Here is a 19,542-nt window from a genome sequence, read left to right on the forward strand (position 1 = left end):
TATCAATTATGAAAAGAGATGTCAAAATTTCCAACAATTATTGCTGTATCATTTATTTCTTATTTTAATTTATCAGTTTTCCTTCATTTATTTGGAAACTTATTTGGTGCTCATACATTTCGGAATAACACTTACTAGACTATTGATTTTTATTGTTGTGTAATGATCCTTCTTATCATTGGTAATATTTATTCTTCTGAAGGTTACTGTGTCTCAGATTAATATACTCATTTCAGGTTTATTTTCATAATTGTTTGCATGGTATATATTTCTACTTTTTAAATTTTTAATATATCTATATCTTTATATAATAACTGAGTTTGTTTTATACAGCATATAATAGAGTCATTTTTGTTTTAACAAATATATTTGCCTTTAGCTTGTTCTTTTGATTATTTATATTTAATGCAATTATTTATAAAAATATATTTAGATCTACCACTTTATTACTTTTTATTTGTGCTGTTTTTTGTTCCTTTGTTCCCTCTTTTTTACGATGACATGAATAATTTTTAGCATTCTACTTTAATCTGTAGACTGGTTTATTGGTTATTTTTCTTTGTGTTATTATTTTAATGGTTGTTTTAGGGATTGTAATATACATATGCCTAGGCCTTTAGTTTGCTTTGTTTAATATTTTAGTAATTCACATTGAATTTAAAGAACTTAAAAATAGTTATTTATATTTACCTGAATATTTGGCATCCAAGTCATGAAGATCCTTAGTTGCGACTTTCCATTGGAAATGCCAAAATAAGAAAGAGAGAAAAAAATTTGGATACCGCGGCCCTCTTCAGAATGTGCAGTCCCCTTTCCTGATTTCCATAGTTAGAAAGGTGGAATTTTAACAGGAGATGTAACTGACAGAAAAACCACTGCTACATAGCCTGACGACTTGAGTGTTCCTGCAAGGTAAAGCTGCAAGATAAACAAAAATGATAACCTTACTATGCACAGGTTGGTTCTCTGACTTTTGACTCTTCTCTATAATTTACTTTTAAAGGTCCTCAGGTTGTGTGTATTTTTTTTTTGTCCAGAGTTTTAGCAGGAGAGATATGCTAAAGAGAGCATACTTGGCTGAAAGAAACATAATTCTTTGTGTATTTCCTGTAGTGATAGAATTGTGAAAAAATTAAAAGTTTGAAATCGGGTAAATTACTTATTTCATTCCATACAAGACTGCATTTGTGCAGTTTTATTAAATACACAAGCCTTGTGTAAATTTAATGTAAAATGCGAAATTTACATTGAAATGTATTGTGTGAGGAAAATGAGCATCTTTTGAGAATTGATATTATTAGGAACCAAATAAACTGAATACTATGGAATCTACACAACAAGTTCCTACTAGAAGTTTGTGTTTTTTACTAAAAACACATATGAAAAATGAAAGCACATATTTTAAATGGAGTTTTCATGATTTGACAAACTGATTCTGACACTTCAATGTCTTACTATTATTTTTTTAATGTTGCTGGACATGCATGCAGTATAATATCAGAGAGATCTGAGTTTAAGGTTAAACTTTTGAAGGAAAATATACAGCATACATAAATGCTCTAAATTAGAGTATTTCTGTTTTTAGTGCATGAAGCTAAATAAATGACAGCTGATGTTATTATTATATTCCAGGTATATATCAGATGTTAGAGAAATAAACCACAATGAGAGTACAGTACCAACATTCATGGAACTGAGTGGAAAAATAATCTAATAGAAAAATGGTATATAACTATATTATAACTAGCATATTTAATTATAACAATAACTATTTAAAAAATTAGTATGATAACACATACAACTAACTGACTGTGAAAGCACAAAAGAAAGGCAATTTTCTATATGTATTATCATAAACTAGCTACATAGATAAGATTTTTCTTAAATATGAAAAAAAAAATGAGATCCCAATATTGGTGTTGTAAGAAACAATCTTCAAGACATATCATTTCTAAATTTATAGAGATACAAATGGTTTCATGCTGTTTATGTTGTCATTTCAGTAATATAAAATATACACTAATGCACGCATATATGATTATATTTAGAAAGTTACAAAGAAATAAATTATGTTTAAGCTTGAGGAAAGATACTCAGTTATCAGCTACAGGAAAAAAAGAGAGGTTTGTTTTTCAGTAAATTTAAAAAGCATATATTTTCTCCTATTCATGTGTATTTAGAACTTTAACATATTTAGTAATTGAAAGTATAACATGGGAAAATATTAAGAGTAGTTTAATGAAGAATATGACATAGAGTAGTCATTCAATACAGGCAATTTTATTTATTATTTAAGCAACATAATTGTTAGTATCATTTAGTTAAGGAACTCCTACAGATCGATCAGTTAATCAATCCTTCCATTTATTGCTATCACACTTCAAAACTTCTTGGTGAATTTCCAGAACTCGCTTAGGGTTTCAGAAATATTCACTGACCTACATACAAGCCAATTATATTTATCAAGTGCCCTCCAACTTTCCAACATTTCTATCATTCTTTCAAATTCTTTCCAAAGTTTCTTTTATGACTATCTTACACATGAATGAAGTAGAGATTTCTGAGGCCCATGAGGCTAAGGTCTGTGTATAAGTTAACCTTGCACAGAGCACATACATCTCTCCATTTAGGTTATCTGGACTCTGACACTGAGATCATCCTTGTTACTCCTGTTATTGTGTGTGTGTGTGTGTGTGTGTGTGTGTGTGTGTGTGTGTAACACTATGTCTATAATCTTGCATTTTCCCAATACTTTAGTTTCCTCCACATAACAACAATGCATTAACCTGTCGTATATAGGTGTAGTTTATTACATACATATGTTTCAACTGAAAGCTCGTTTGGACCTCCGATAGCACTTAGTATTTCAAAATAAGTTGTTAAACAATAGGATTATGTAGCAGAAACAGTGGGTAGCTTATTAAACACTCGTTTTATCTGTGGACTTACTAAGAGCCTGAGTTCTAACTGGGATGGGATTGGACTCTGTTAAAAATATGTTTTCTTCCAGCTCATCTTACTGTCTGGTATGGCAATGTTACACATTCTAGACAAGACCATCTTTCATTTTGTATTAATGTATAGAAATAGGGAAAAATAAAAAAGTAAAACTGAAAGACAAGAGGAGGAATGATAGGCATATGATACCATACTTCGTCTTGATCATTTATAATTTTTGCACAGTGTAACATATATGTAATAACATAAGAGAGCCACCTTTTAGTATGATTCACTACAACAAAAATTAAATACAAGCTATTAATTTATTGATATTTCAAGAAGAATGTGTTTACTGTGCTTTGTGTCACATTGTAATATACCCGTTGAGGAAAAACTAGAAACTAGAGAGAAAAGATGAATAAGAAATAAAGTTAATTAAAAATAGATATCATATCCAGACAAACTGATTTATCTCATCCAGGTTATAGAAAAACAATTGTAAACATACAAAATTTATGGAATATTATACTTATTAACCCATTCTGAGAAATCTAACAGAAGGTAGACTTTCTAATTAATAAATGCCCAAGGGAAACTTTAGTTTTATAAAACTTTAGTTTCATTTTAGTATAAAATTAAATAAGTCTATAAAGTTACATTTTCTAAATATCAAAATTAAACAAAACTAAACTAATTAAAATTAAAATATAGTATAAGAAGGTTCAACCAGAAATTAATAAAGTTTATTACTTTGAGGGGGTGAGCAGAGATAGTATAAAAGACAAATCTTAACATAAAATGTATCTATTACTTTTTATAGTTTTGAGTTTTTAAGCATGTGAATTATTTACAATTTCAAAAATAAAATTAAATCACAAAAATGAAAAAACACTGAACGTTCAATTGGAAAATAAGAGAGCAATGATTACCTGTATATGTAAAACTGCTAACTACAAAAAGAGAATATAATGATTTAACAAAAATTGTTCTTGATTTCTTAAGCATTAATTTAAAAATAATTCTAGATTTACAAAGATAGTGTCATTTGTCCCTTCCTTCCCCTAATGTTATTTCACATAATGATGGTATATTTATAAGAACTGTGAAATTAATATTGACAAAATACTTTTATAAGTCTGTACAAATTTCACTTTTCTTTTTTTTTTTTGTCTAATGTATTTTTTTCTGTCAGAATTCAATCTATTTCTGCTGCATTTAGTCTTCATGACTCTATGTACAAGTGTTGGTCTTTGTCTTTCATGGCCTTGTCAGTTTGAAAGGTACCAGTCAACTATTTTTCACAATATCCTTTAATTTGTGTTTGTCTGAAGTTTTGCATGATTCAACTGGGAGTATGAATTTTGGGGGAGAATACAACAAATTTGAAGTGCCCTCTTTATTGTATCAAACAGGGGATATATTATATTAATATGAGATATTGCTGGTGATGTTTACACTGATCACTTAAGGCTGTGTGTGCCAAATTTTGTACAGAAAAATTATTTTTTCCTTGCCATATCTATTTGTTAGAAGTGAGACACTAAGTACAGTCCATACTCAAGGAGAGGGAATTATACTCCACCTCCTGGAGAGAGGGTTACCAAGCAATTTATGGACACATTTTATAATTAACATCAATAAATAAATAATTTGAGGAGATTTTTTTTAAGTTTATTTTTTATTTTTATTATTATTTTTCCCCTCTCTTTAATTCCCCCCACACACTTCCACCCCTGACCTATGGATGTTGGCATTGCCCCTTAAGAATTGGATCTTTGAAGGCAGGACGTCTCCTCCCACATGCTCACGCATGCACCGTGGGCATCTGGGGGTCTGGTCTGTGTCTCCACCTGGAGCATGAACCCAGCACCTTCTGTGTGTAAAGCAAATGTGCTAATCACTACACTATGGAGCCACCCCCTTGAGGGAATATTTTGATTCAATTCAAATATGAATCGAAAAAACATCTTTATGAAGTTTTACAAATTATTTACAGCATTCATCAGTACATTTTGCCTGGAGATAATTTACATCTTAATAATTTTGCATCTTTCATTCCATAAATATGGTAGATTTTCCCATTAAAAAAATCTGTGAGTCGTTTTCAAGTGTTGTTTGAATTATTATCATTTGTTTTTTTCACAAGTTTAGTAGACTATAAGTGGAAACATATGGGTTCAGACAGAAATGTTTTAAACTATGAATTTAATTTTAAAATATTTTAGGACAATTCAGTTTATCTATTTCGTCTCAAATAAATTTTCTTGTTATATTTTAAGCAATTGGTCAATTTAATTGAATTTATTGATTTTATGGGCATAAAATTGTTTTTGTATTCGCTTCTCATCCTTTGAATGTCTCTGGGGTCAGTAGTGATATCTCTTCTTCCTGATATTTGAAATTTGTGTTTTTATCTTTTTTTTCTTGGTCAAACTTGATAGAAGTTTATCCATTGTACTGATACATTCAAAGAACTAGCTCAGCATCATCGATTTTTTTTTGTATCATTGATTTTTATGCATTGTTTTCTTTTGAATTTCATTTCTGCTCTTGTCTTTACTGTTTGCTCTGAATTTAATTTGCTCCACTTCTCTTGTTTCTTAACTTGAAAGCATAGTTGTTTATTTTAAATTATCTTTTTTTCTTTTATAACATAATAATTTAGTGTCATTATTTTTCCTCTATGCAGTGCTTTACCTAAAGCTCAAGTAGTTTGATAAGTTGTATTAGCATTTTCATTCAGTTCAAGCTAATTTTATTTCTCATGAGACATTCTCTTTAAAGTATGAGTTATTTGGAAGTATTTAACTTAATTTCAACTATTTGGGAATTTTTCAGATATGATTATGTTATGATTTTAATTTTAATTTATTATGGACTAAAATTAATTTATATGATTTAATTCATTTCAAATTTCTAAGATTTGCTTTATGGCCCACATATGGACTATTCGAGTTCAGGTTTATTCTTTTGTTATTTCTGGAGTGCTCTATATATTTCAATTTAGTCAACTTTGTTAATATCTACTGTATTTCTCCCTACTTGTTCTATCAATTACAGAGAGGAAAGAAATCTTCAACTATAACTGTGAATATGTGTGGAGAACCTTTCAGATCTATAATATGTCCTATCTATAAAATCCTTCTATTAATATGTTTATTTTATTTCATTCTATTGTATGGATCCAAGTTTCTGATCTACATCATATTCCTTCTCACCCTTTAGCATTCTTCATAGATTACTCTGTTGACAATGGTTTTCTTCAGTTTTTTTTTTCTTTTTTTATCATAGAAAATTTCTTATTTTTGTCTTCATTTTTTAAGGCATTTTTTTTTTTGGATGTGTATTTTGAATGGACAGTATTTTTCACTCAGTACTTTTTTTTTTGCTTGCAAAAATTATAAGTCATTTGTAATTTATATTCTTTTCTGCTGTAGATAACGGGCCCACACCATTATCTTTCAAAAATTGTCCTTTCTTTATTAATAGTTTGAATATGTCTATAGAAAAAAAATATGTATGTTTACATTGTTTGGCATTCTATTAGTTTTTTTGAATTTGTGATTTGCAATCTGTCATTAATTTTGAGAACATTTCAGTCATAATTTATTTTTTCTTTTTTCTTAAATCAAAATAATACTTTATTGTAGATGTTAATCATGTCAATATAGTTTGTTATTGCATAGATTTTAATTTTAATTTTATTTTATTATTACTTTCAAGTATACAGTACATTGGTTAGACATTTATATATAGTTTATAAAATGATCTCCCTAATTGTACTTTCTCTCCTCTGACACTCCAACTAGCCATTACATTAATGTTAACTGTATTTTCTATGCCATGCACCCTATTCCTGTGACCATTGGCCATAATTTCATTAAATATTTATTCTGTTCTATTTTTAGAGGTGGAGGAATTCCAATAACATCTGTATTGCAATGGTAAGATTGTCTCATAGTTCTTGTATGTTGCTTTTTCACCAATGTTATCTTTACTTTTCTAGTTGCATAATTTCTATAGATGTATTTTTTAAGTTCAATGATTTATTTTTTCTTGGCAGCATTGAAGCTACTGATGACCGTGTCAAAGGATCATCACAGTAGCATTTTTTAATACTCATTTTTATACTTTTTATCACTTTTAAAAATTTGTTTAAATTTAATTTTAATGATTGTGTTATTTTTTCATAAACTGTTTTCTTTTCTTGTTATCTCCACCCTCAAACCAGGTTTTTTTCTTTTTATTTATTTTTTCTTATTGAAAGCCAAACATGTTTTATAGAACATTAGATACAATTGTGGTTGAAGATAAGTAAGCCTTTCTTTTTCCTAGGTCTTTAGTATGAGAATTTATGTTAATCTAATTAATAGTTGAAGCCTGATATTGATAACATTACTTTAAGTGCACCGAAAGCTTTATAATCTGCTTGTATTTACTTTGTTTTACCTATACTTGTGATATCTTGTGTTTAGTATGTAGATGAATTTAGGGGTGGTGTTTAACATAGTTGTATTAAACAGTGTCATGGGGTGACACTGTTTAATAAAACTATATAGATTTCAAGTGTATCACATGTGTATTACAATGTATGTTCACCATACAAAGTTCAATTTCCTTCTGTCCCATATATTTTGTCTCTTTTACCCTTATATACCTTTCGCCCTCTCTCCATTCCCTCTGGTAACCACTAAACTGTTGTCTGTGTTTATGGTCATTTTATTCTTAGCTTTTTGAGAAACTTTCGTACTGTTTTCCATAGTGGCTGCACCAAATAGCCATAAAAGTATGTCCTGGACAGCTTGAAAGCATTGCTCATTCTGAGACTGCAAAGAACATTTTCCATCTCATATTTCTCTTTCAGTTTAAATCTGGGGAAGAAAACTTCCACCTTATTATTCATCATGTACAACTTCATCCATTCTATAATTTCTCATAAGTAAATTTTTTATATTGTTTTCCAACTGGTGTTTTCATTTGGAAGCATAATCTTCATATTTTGCTCTTTGCCAATATAAGGAAGAACAAGGATTTTGTCAAACATTTCTTCTACATATATCATTTTCTAAATGTCGTTTACACAGGTTCTTCCTCATTCTTGCTGACTTTTAAAGGTCTTTCTTTGGTCTACTGTTTGTTAAAATGATTATTCCAGTTTCCTTTGAATTGAATGGTGGCAAGAATTAGAATAGTCACTGAAATAACTGGATTTGGAGACAGCAACTTTGTAATGCTAACTTCTTTCTTTGGTTACTCAAGTGCTGATGTGTTTTCTGGACTCCTCTGTAGAGTCAATAAAGTCAAGCTCTTCCATCTTTGCATGATAGAATTTGCAGCAGGAATCTTTAAAAGATAAGAGGAAATCATGAGAATTTTCTCCAAAGAGCCTGTCAGCCATTCTAATTAAGTACTGTGTGCAGGAAAAGAAAATCATTAAAAACAGCCACACTAAAATAACAGATAGAAACACAAGAAAAAAGAAACAAAGCTACCAGAAAACAAAAGTTAAAATGGCTATAGAAAGTCCTCATATATCAATCATCACTCTAAATATAAATGGATCAAAGTCACCATTTAAAAGGCACAGAGTAGTAGGATGGATTAAAAAGCAAAATCCAACTATTTGCTGCCCTCAGAAGACACATTTCAAATGCAAAGACAAACATAGACGCAAAGTGAAGGGGTGGAAGATGATACTCTGAGCAAATGGCAATTGTAGAAAAATGGGTATAGCTGTATAAAAGACAAAAAAGATTTCAAGATAGAAAATCTAACAAGAGACAAAGATGGACACTTTATAATGATAAAGAGGATGATATTTCAAGAAGACATAACACTTACCAATATGTATGCACCAAACCTGGAAGCACCAAATATATAAAAAACTAATAGAACTAAAGGGGAAAACAGACAAAAATACAATTATAGTAAAGAACTTAAGTACCGCATTGAAAGAAATAGATCATTAAAAATAGAAAATTAATAAAAAAAAATTGGCCTTAAATGACACATTAATCCAAATAGATTTAATCTGTATTTATAGATCTTTTAATCTCAGAATAAACACCAGACTATACATTCCCAGAATAAACACCAGACTATACATTCTTCTCTAGTGCACATGAAACATTGTCAAGGAAAGACCATACGTTGGGACACAAAACTAGTCTCAATTTAAGAAGAGTAAACTCACACTAAGCATATACTCTAAACGCAATGATTTGAAACCGGAAATCAATTGCAAAAAAGCTGGACAAATCAAAAAATATGTGGAAAATAAACAATGTGCTACTAACAATTACTAAGTCAAAGAATAAAAGAAGAGATTAAAATATACATAGAGAAAAATGAGAATGGCAATATGCAATATGTCAAATCAAAATTTGGGAGATGCACAAAAATAATAAAAGGAAAGTTTGTAGCATTAAAAGCCCACTTTAAGAAATTTATATATACATATCAGATAAGCAACCTAATATTTTCCTTAAAGAACTAGAAATAAAAGAGCAACATAACCCAAAGTCAGTAGAAGAAATGAAATAATAAAAATGAGAGCAGAATTAAACAAAATAGAAACAGAAAAAAAAATGAATGAAACAAAGGGCTGATTATTTTAAATGATAAATAAAATGAACAAACATTAGGTAGACTCAAGAAAGAAAAAACATAAAAGACTCAAATAAAAAAAAATATGTAACGGAGAGGAGAGGATTCAAAGAATATCGCAGAAATACAAGACTATACACCTATGGTAGAACAGCTATGCACCACCATATTTGATAACCTACAAGAAATAGACATTTCTTAGAAACATATAACCTTCCTAGAGTGAATCATGAAGAACTGGAAAATATAAACAGGCCAAAATACAGTAAGGAAATAAAAACAGTTATCAAAACTCCAGAGAAATAAAAGTCCAGGACAAGATACCTTCACTAGAAAATTCTACCAAAAATTCAAACCAAACAAACACCTTAATACCTATTCTTCTCAAATGTTTTTTTTAAAATGTGAAGAAAAGACATTGCTTTCTAACTCGTTTTACAAGGCCAACATTATCCTGATACAAAAACATAGCAAGAACAAAATACACACACACACACACACACACACACACACACACACACACACACAGCGAGAAAGCTACAGGCAAGTATCTTTGATAATTATAGATGTAAAAATTTTAAACAAAATACCAGCAAATCTAATACAATAATATATTAAAACATTATACATCACATTTAAGTGGGGTACATTCTAGGAGTGCAAGAATGATTCAGCATATGCAAACTGATCAACATGATACACCACATTAACCAAATAAAAGACAATAATTGTATGATCATATCAATAGATGCAGAAAAAGCATATGAGAAGATACAACATACATTTATGATTAAAACACTCAATAAAATGGGTATAGAAGAAAATTTCTCAATGTAATAAAAGCTATATATGACAAACCTTCAGCTAATATATCCGGTGGTAAAAAAAAAAAAAAAAAAAAAAATGAAAGCTTTTTTGCTAAGATCAAAATCAAGACAAGGATGCCCATTCTCACAATTGTTATTTAACATATTACTGCAAGTCCTAGTCAGAGCAATTGGACAAGATAAAAAAAGAAACAAAAGGCAAGGGACTAGTCAAGATGGCATAGAGGGTAAAGGCTTTGAACATCTTCTCTTACCACGACACAAAAATTAGGACAAAATCATGGAGTAAACAGCAAGCAGAGTCACTTGGAGTCTGTTTGAACAAAAATTCTACAACTAAAGAGAGAAATAAGAAATCATCTTGGAACAGAAGGAGAAGGCAGAGATGAGAGGCTGCCCAATCCTATATGGACTGAGTAAGATAGAGGCTATGGCAGCTGCCCAAGCAGGTGTAGACGTTCCTCTTAAAGGGACCATGACCACATATGATTCTCTATATGGAAAACCCTAAAGACTCCACCAAAAAACTATTAGAAACAATAAACAATTATAGTAATGATGCAAGATACAAAATCAATGTACAAAAATCTGTTGCATTTCTATAACTATCAATAAAGTATCAAAAAATGAAATAAAGGAAACAGTTCCATTTGCAATTGCAACAATAAAATATCTAGGAATAGACTTAACAAAAGAAGCAAAGGACTTATGCACTGAAGACTGTTAGATGTTATTGAAAGCAGTTGAAGAAGACAAAAAGAAATAGAAAGATATTCTGTGTTCATAGATTAGAAGAATCAACATAGTTAAAATGGCACCATTACCCAAAGGAATATAAAGATTTAATGCAATCCTCATTAAAATCCTAATGGTATTTTCCAAAGAAATAGAACCCAAAAAATCATCAAATTTGCATGTCCGTGAACGGCCACAACAATTCTGAGAAAAAAAGAATAGAACTAGAGATATCATACTCCCCTACTTTAATTATACCTCAAAGCTACAATAATCAAAACAGTATGATATTGACAAAATAATAATAATGATAATAATAATAATATATTTATAGACAGAGTTGAAAACCCATAAAAAAGCTCACATGTATACTTGCAAGTAATTTTTGATGAAGGAGCCAAAAACATACAATGTAGGAAAGAAAGCCTCTTCAATATATGGTGTTGGAAAAATTGAAAAACCACCTGCAAAAGAGTGAAACTAGACTGCCATTTGACACTACATACAAAATTGATTAAAGACCTAAATAGAAGACCTGAAACAATAAAATACATATAAAAGAAAACATAGACACTAAACTTATGGACCTGGGCCTCAGAAAGGCTTTCTTGAACTTGACCCCAAAGGCAAAAGAAGTAAAAGCAACAGTAAACTTAAAAGCTTCTGCAAAGCAAAAGAAAACATCACCAACAAAAAGAGCAATCAACCAAATGGGAGAAGATATTTATAAATGATATCTCTGGTAAGGGGCTAATATCCAATACATATAAGGAACTCAGATAACAACAAAAATCCAGTTAAAAAGTAGTCAGAGGACCTAAATAGCCACTTTTTCCAAGAATATGTACAAATAGTTAACACATACATGAAAAGATGCTAACTTAACTAGCTATGAGGGGAATGCAAATCAAAACCACAATAAAATCCCACCTTGAAACTTTTAGATTAGTTATTAAAAACAAAATAAGGAATGACAACTGTTGAAGAGAATGTGGAGAAAAAGGAACTTTATACACTGCTGGTAGGAATGTAAACAGGTTTTATCCATTATGAAAAACAGTATGCAGGTTCTTCAGAAAATTAAAAATAGAGTTTCAATATGACCCAGCCATCCCTCTTCTTGGCATCTATCCAAAAATTTAAAATATATATATTTGTATAAATATATGTACCTCTATGTTTATTGCAGCATTGTTGACAATACCCAAGACATGGAAGCAACCTAAGTGCCTTTGAATGGACAACTGGATAAATAAATTGTGGTACATATATACAATGGAATACTACTCAGCCATAAGAAAGGATGAAAGACTGCAATAGCAACAACATGCATGGATCTCGAGAGTATTATTCTAAGTTGAATAAATCAGACAGAAAAGAACAAAAACCATGTGATTTTACTCATATGTGGAATATAAAACAGAAAGCAAGAAATGATCAAACAAAACAAACAAACTCACAGACACAAACAACAGTATGAAAATTATTAGAAGGAAAAGAGAAGCCGGGGGAGGATGAAGAGGGTAAAAAGGATCAAATATATGGTGACAGAAGGAGACTAGACTATGGTGGTGAGCACACAATGAAATATACAGATGATGTATTATAGAGTTGTACACTTGAAACTTATATAATATTATCGACTAATGTAACCCCAATAAATTTAATAAAAAATTTATGGAAGTGGGTCAGTGGAAAACCAGAAAGCCCCTTAAAGATAAACTGATTCGAAGAGTAGGCTAATTAATGTCAGTGAGTTCTCAACCCACCCTCAAATAATGCATTTTACAAGTACAATGATTTTGCGCTTTCCCCTAAATTTATTCTAGAATATTCTATCTCAGGTGTTTCTCTGAATGTCAGAGTTTCTTTCTTTTTTTCTTTTTTCACAGTCTATTTTAATTATCTGCTAGATACACAAAAGGATATTTTTATATTAAAATAAAAACAAAATAAAGTACCTTTCAAATCAACATGTAGAACAATTACAGAACAACTTACATTCCTTCTGAGACTACTTCGCCACGTATGGATCTGCCACACACACTTGCTTTTTTCCCCCCCTAAAACTTTATTACTAAACCATTGAGACTACAGGTTTTCTTTGAACCCAAAGCTCTTATTACTATTATTTATGTTTGCAGAACTCTCACTGGCTTCAAAGAGGAGCTGCAGGAAAGAAAGGCTTTCTTTAGTTATTGAAAACTAGGGCAGAGGTGCTTTTCAGCATTTAACAATACAAAGGAAAAAAAGAGAGGATCAACTTTAAGTACCAATTGATTTGCAGGGGAGAAATTGCTACATCAAATAGGAGTTAGATGCTTTCAGGCATTGCCTCCTACTATTCCCCTTTTTCTAACACATGTAAGGGGGAAATAGATATATCACTGTCATTTTATTCTCTGTCATTATTTAATAGAGACATTCATCCAAGACAAGTGGGACTTTATTAGGTCAAAATAAGTACGAATGTGAGTCATCTATTCTGTTGTTCTGCAAAGCCTCTTTTTATACTTACTCTGAATGAATGCAACAATCATTTTCTTTTGAGTACTATTAAAACACCATCAGAGTCACAAATTTATTTATGGCTCTTATCTTCTGAGACTTACCAAGTAATGAAACCTAGGACTACTGAAGAGAATATAAAAAGGAAGTGGTTTTCTTTTCTTTTGCACATAGAAAATGTTCAATAAAGGTAGCTATTATCATTGTTCTTATTAATATTTGTAATTATTTGCCCTCTCATGCCCCCATTGAGACTGTTAAGTCATGCCAATGCTATCACAAAAACACACACATGCACACTGGCAATCAATAACAATAACAAAAAACCACTCATTCTCATTTACAATCAGGAAAATTCAACTTGAAAGATTTCACATTGAACCCTCCTCCACACACAAGAAGGTTAAGTTGTTACACTATACCTAAAGAGAAGCAGAATGTTATTTTGGTTTCCCCTGCCCCCTATCCATATGAACACAAGACTAAAACCAAACAAACAAAAAGAAACTTTCTAATTTGTTTCACAACCCCAAGAGGAGTCTGTATTATATAATAAAATAAGCAAGGATTTTATAGTCAAAGAGATCTGAATTAGAATCTCAGTTCTCTATTCTACTAGATCTATGATATGAGTTGAATATACTTACATGTAGAATGGAGCAAGTGAGAACATACATCATAAAAATGTCTCCTTTCCTAAATAATGATTTCAGGGATTTAAAATTCCATGAATGTGAATATGAGCACAGGCTCTGCTAAAATTTCCATTAATTCCCTCATAATTAACAGACTAGAAAATTATTTTCCATGCTATGTTATGGTGCTAAAATATGTTATAGGGAGATTCCTGAAGTCCTGTTAGCCTTTGGGAATTTGCACTATCTCGACGCCAATCTTTCATTTGTTTTTAATATCTTCGATGATGTGATTTTGCTTTTGTTTAATATCTTTGTAAACTGCCAGAGCTCTGCAGGCTTAAACTTGGCCCTTATGAATTTAGGTACCCGCACTCATGACTTAAAGATCCAAGGTAAGGATTCTGCTAGATGCTGATTATATATACATTCTAAATATACACTTAAGAACTGGGGAATAAGCACAAATAGGTTTGCAAATCCATTCTGAGACTCAGTTCAAAACTCCATTAATCCTGGTTGATGAGCCCTTATAATTTCTTGAGGTTAATATTAGCTCTGAAAGGCAAATTTTGAAAAGTAAAACTAGTATCAGCCTTTCCTTTATGGTGTTGAGCATGTAGCTTTCACTATTTTAAACTAAACACTCTAACAAAACTTTCCTATGGTTCTGAAATTAAGTATTTTTATAGTCATTCAATTGTAAATTTAAGTAAATCAACAAACAAAAAGTCAGCTGAAGACAGGAAGAAAAAGACTGCATTGTAACTCCCAGGTAGACAATAAAATGTAGCCCATCTGTGTATTTAGTCCAGAATTTACCACAGAAGAGAAAAATGATAGTTCCTTCAAAAACACAGCTCGGTGCTGTGTTCATGTCATTTCATTTCTTGTCTCATGATTACTGCTATTGTAACAACACCAGGCAGCATGCAACATAATATAGGCCTCATCTCCAGCCTCCAGTTCTCATCCGCAGTCTTCTCGAAGACCCTTTCCAAGATATCTGCCACTAGATATTCAAGATAGTTCAGTTTAGCATTTGCCTTTCTTGACTTATTTTCCATAATGTGTCTCTTCATTGTGTGAGACACACGCACCATGAAGGAAGCCTTAGCATTGCATGTCAGATACTCTAGATACTTACACGACATGCAAGAGTAGGCTATTATTCTTAGCTTGTCAGGATGAGAAAGTGTAATGAGCTAAAACCTATGGTGTTTAAATTAAATTGTGTATAAGAGGAGAAGCAAAGGGAAAGTGGAGGTGTGGGTGATCAACCGCCCAACAAGGAATCCTAACAGCCTCTATAACCTAGAAAAGGCAAGGTGTAAATTCTTATTTACCACCTGCAAAAGGAGCAAGCCTAACTTATAGTGTAGCTAGTGAGACTTATTTTGGACTCTGGCCTCAAGAGCTGTAAAATAATACAATTGTGCTGTTTTAAGACACTGAGTTTGTAATAATAATATATTACAACAATTACAGAAAACTAATGCAATACTTAAGGCTTTCTAGGTGTGAGAGAAAGTTAAAAACAAAACAAAAAACAATCATGTAGAAATCAAAATTTTAAAAAATAGAGCTTCAGAATAAAATACTATCTACTAGAATAAAATAAGGTAAAAACAATAATGTAGGTGAGATAAAGAACAAAAATATAGAATTAAATAAGGTTACAAAAATATAGATAACAAGTGTACAATTTTTTAACAGAAATTTGATTTAGATGAACTGAAAAGAGAGAATAGTGTCTGCTGAGAGTTGCATTAGAATTCTGTAAAACATCCAAAGTATTTAACATTCTATCTGTGTCTAGATTAAGAAAAACAAGTGTGCAATTAAGAAGAATTCCAAAAAAAGTGAAATTAATAGAGAAGGTAAAAAATATAATTGGGTGGCAGTTTTCTTGAGCTAGAGAGACAGGGAACTGCGGTTATAAGAAAACCATTGAGTAGGACCGATGACAAAGATCTATTCTTAGAATTTGCCTCATATTATTTCTGAAATCTGAGGAGAACAAAATTTCACTATTTCCCAGACAGAAAGGGCTGAGTCTTTATAAATGAGAGGAAAAAAAAAAAAAGAAGAACTGACATGCTACTTCTCATTTTAACACTGGAAAACAAATTTTGTTGGAATAATTGCTAGGGACTACAAAGAAAATAGGAGATAAAACTGTAATATTTTTCTTAGTAAGGATATTATTCATTTGTCAAGATAAAATAAAATATTTGTAGTTACCTATATTTCAGATAATATGATGACCAAATAATTCCACTGAGAAAATTACTCAGAAACGACAACAAAAACATGAACCCAAACCACATATGATTCAGAGATGTATGTAGAAGCTATTTTTTAAAGATTGACAAGCAAAGTAAAGTCCTCCACTAATACAACTGACTTTCTAGCTATGGAGGCATAAAAGGTTCACCATATCCTTTCCATAAAAGCATATATAGATTTTGGCAAAAATGCCAAAATGACATTTTGCTATGGAAACTAACAAAAAATCAGAGAACAAATAAATACATTCATAGAATTAAAGAAAACCACACTCTAAAATCTAAGAGAAAATATAATGATAATTAAACACACACAAAAATAGTGAGCTGTCAAGAGAGATTGAATCTATAAAAAAGAAACCAAAAGCAATTTCTAGAGTTCAAAGCACAATAGAAAAAGTGAAATGGAAAAAGAAGGTACATGTTTTCCTCTAAGATCAGTAATAGTGCAAGGATGCATGCTTCTATCATATTAAAAGTTGGAGTAAGTGCAATCAGGGGAAAAATAATAGAAGACATTCAGATCTGAAGAATGAAGCACACTGTATTTTATTCATAAGTAAAATGAAAAGTTCAAGGAATATATTTTAAAAGAATATTAATATTAATAAAATAGGCTAGAATTAGTGAGTTCACCACAGTCACAGATGTAAGATCAATATGTAAATATCAATTGTATTTTTATAAACTAGCAATGAAGAGTTTATAAATAAAGAAAATAATTCCATTAAAATTTATAAAAAAGAAGAAAAATAAGAAATAACAAAATTGACTTGTACACTGAAAATTATAAAACTTTGCTGAAAGAAATTAAGAGCTAAATAAACAGAGAAATAGATCATGTTAATGAATTGGAAGACTCAGTATTATAAAAATAGCAATTCTTCAGAAACTTGTCTACAAATTTAATATAAATTCTATAAAAATTATGTCAGGCTTTTTTTCATATAATTGATAAATTGATCTTAAATTTTAAATAGAAATCCAAAGGACCTAGATTCTCTAAAACAATTTTGAGAATGAAAAAAATGGAGAAAATAAAATGCCTGATATCAAAATTAAGAGTAAAGGTACAGTAAACATGATAATTTGGTGCTTATGTAAGAATAACCATAATTCAATGGAAAAGAAAAAATTCCAGAAATAATTCCTCATATGGTCAATTAATTTTCAAACGTTTCCAAGGTAATTAAATAAGAAAACTGACATTATTTTAAATAAACTCTGCTGGCACAATGAAATATTCATATACAAACAAGAATAAATGATGTAGCATGCTGAACTAATACTAATAGTAACTGAAAAGGTATTATAGAGCCAAATGTAAGAACTTAAATTCTAATACTACTCTAAGAAAACAGAAAAAATTATGTAGTTTTTTTGTTTGTTTGTGTAGTTTTTTGTTTGTTTGTTTTTTAGATATAACTTCAAAGCATGCCATGAAATGCAAAAGAGAGAATAAAATTTGATAAACTAGACTTTATAACATTGAAATAGTTTCCTATTCAAAAGTTACCATTAAAATTTAAGAATAAGCCAAAGACTGGAGGAAAATATTTGCCAAATATATATAGATAAAAGGCTTTACTATATAGAAAATATACAGAACTCATATACCTCAACAAAAATTACAAGACATGCAAAGGCAAGGAAACAGTCTAAAAGGACAAAGTGAGTTTCAGAACTAGACTCATATATGGTACAGACACTGGAACTATCAAACAGGAAATTTAAAATTATAATTAATGTTAAGGACTATAATGGAAATATAAACAGCAGGCAAGAACAGAAGGATAATGTAAACAGAAAAAAAATAAACACTAAGAAAGAAGCAAATGGAAATGAAAGTAACAAAATTGTAATTGTAAAGAATGCCGTTTGTAGGCTCATCATTAAACTGAGCACAGGCCAGGATACAAATATCCTTAAAGATATGTCAATAAAAATGTCGCAAACTGAAATGCAAAAATAAATTTAAAATAGTGAAAATAAAAACAGAATAAGATATCCAAGAACTGTTGGATAATTATAAGATATGTGATTTACATGTAATGCAAATACCAAAAAGAAAAAAAAGAAAGAGAAAAAAAGAAGACATATTTAAAGTAAAAATGGCTGAGAATTTTTTAAATTCATGACAGACACTAACCACAGACACAGTAAGTTCAGAGACTACTAAGAAAAGTAAATACCATAAACTATACAACTAGATGTAGTGTATTTAAACTTCAGAAAACTGAAGACAAACAGAATATCATGAAAAAAGTCAGAGGTAGTGTGGAAAAAGAATCACCATACCTATAGAGAAATGAGGACAAGAGTTACATAAGACTTGTAGTCAGTAATCATGTGAGCAAGAAAATTGAGTAGAATATTTTATTTTATTGTTGAGAGAAAAATAAAGACAGAATTAAATATTCAGAAAAAATTTAAACTGCTTTTCAAATGTCAGAGAAATACTTTCTTAACCAATCAAGAAAATTTGTTTTCAAACCAAAGAAATAACAAAATCTTTATAACTAATAAGCAATAATAGTAAGGTTACAGATACAAAGTTACTATTTAAAAGTTAATTGCTTTCCTGTATACCACTAATGAAAATTTGCAATTTAAAATTAAACACACAATGCTATAGAAAAAAAAAACACTCAGATAAGTATATATCAAACAAAGTATACAAAGTTTCTATAAGCAGATTCAGAATAGCCAACACTATACTATGAACAAATTTGGAAGACTAATTTCAAGATTTAGTATAAAGCTGAAGTTATGAAGACAGCATTGAACTGGTGAAAAAATAAGCATATAGATTAAAGGAACAACATAGAAAGTTGAGAAATAGGCTCACACAAATATTGTTAACTGATCTTTAATAAAGTAATAAAGGTAATTCACTGGAGGAAAAACAGGCTTTTCAACAAATGGTACTGGAAAAAGAGGACACCCGTATATAAAAGAATGAATTTGTATACAGAACTTATACTTTTCACAAAAATTAACTAA

General features: G+C 30.2%; 1 pseudogene; it reads right to left on the reverse strand.

The window, feature by feature from the left end:
- Positions 1-828: 828 nt before the first annotated feature.
- LOC107515194 lies at positions 829-15,333 on the reverse strand (annotated as a pseudogene).
- Positions 15,334-19,542: the final 4,209 nt, after the last annotated feature.

The sequence above is a fragment of the Rousettus aegyptiacus genome, unplaced genomic scaffold (genome assembly GCF_014176215.1).
Source record: "Rousettus aegyptiacus isolate mRouAeg1 unplaced genomic scaffold, mRouAeg1.p scaffold_m13_p_2, whole genome shotgun sequence".
Lineage (NCBI taxonomy): Eukaryota > Metazoa > Chordata > Mammalia > Chiroptera > Pteropodidae > Rousettus > Rousettus aegyptiacus.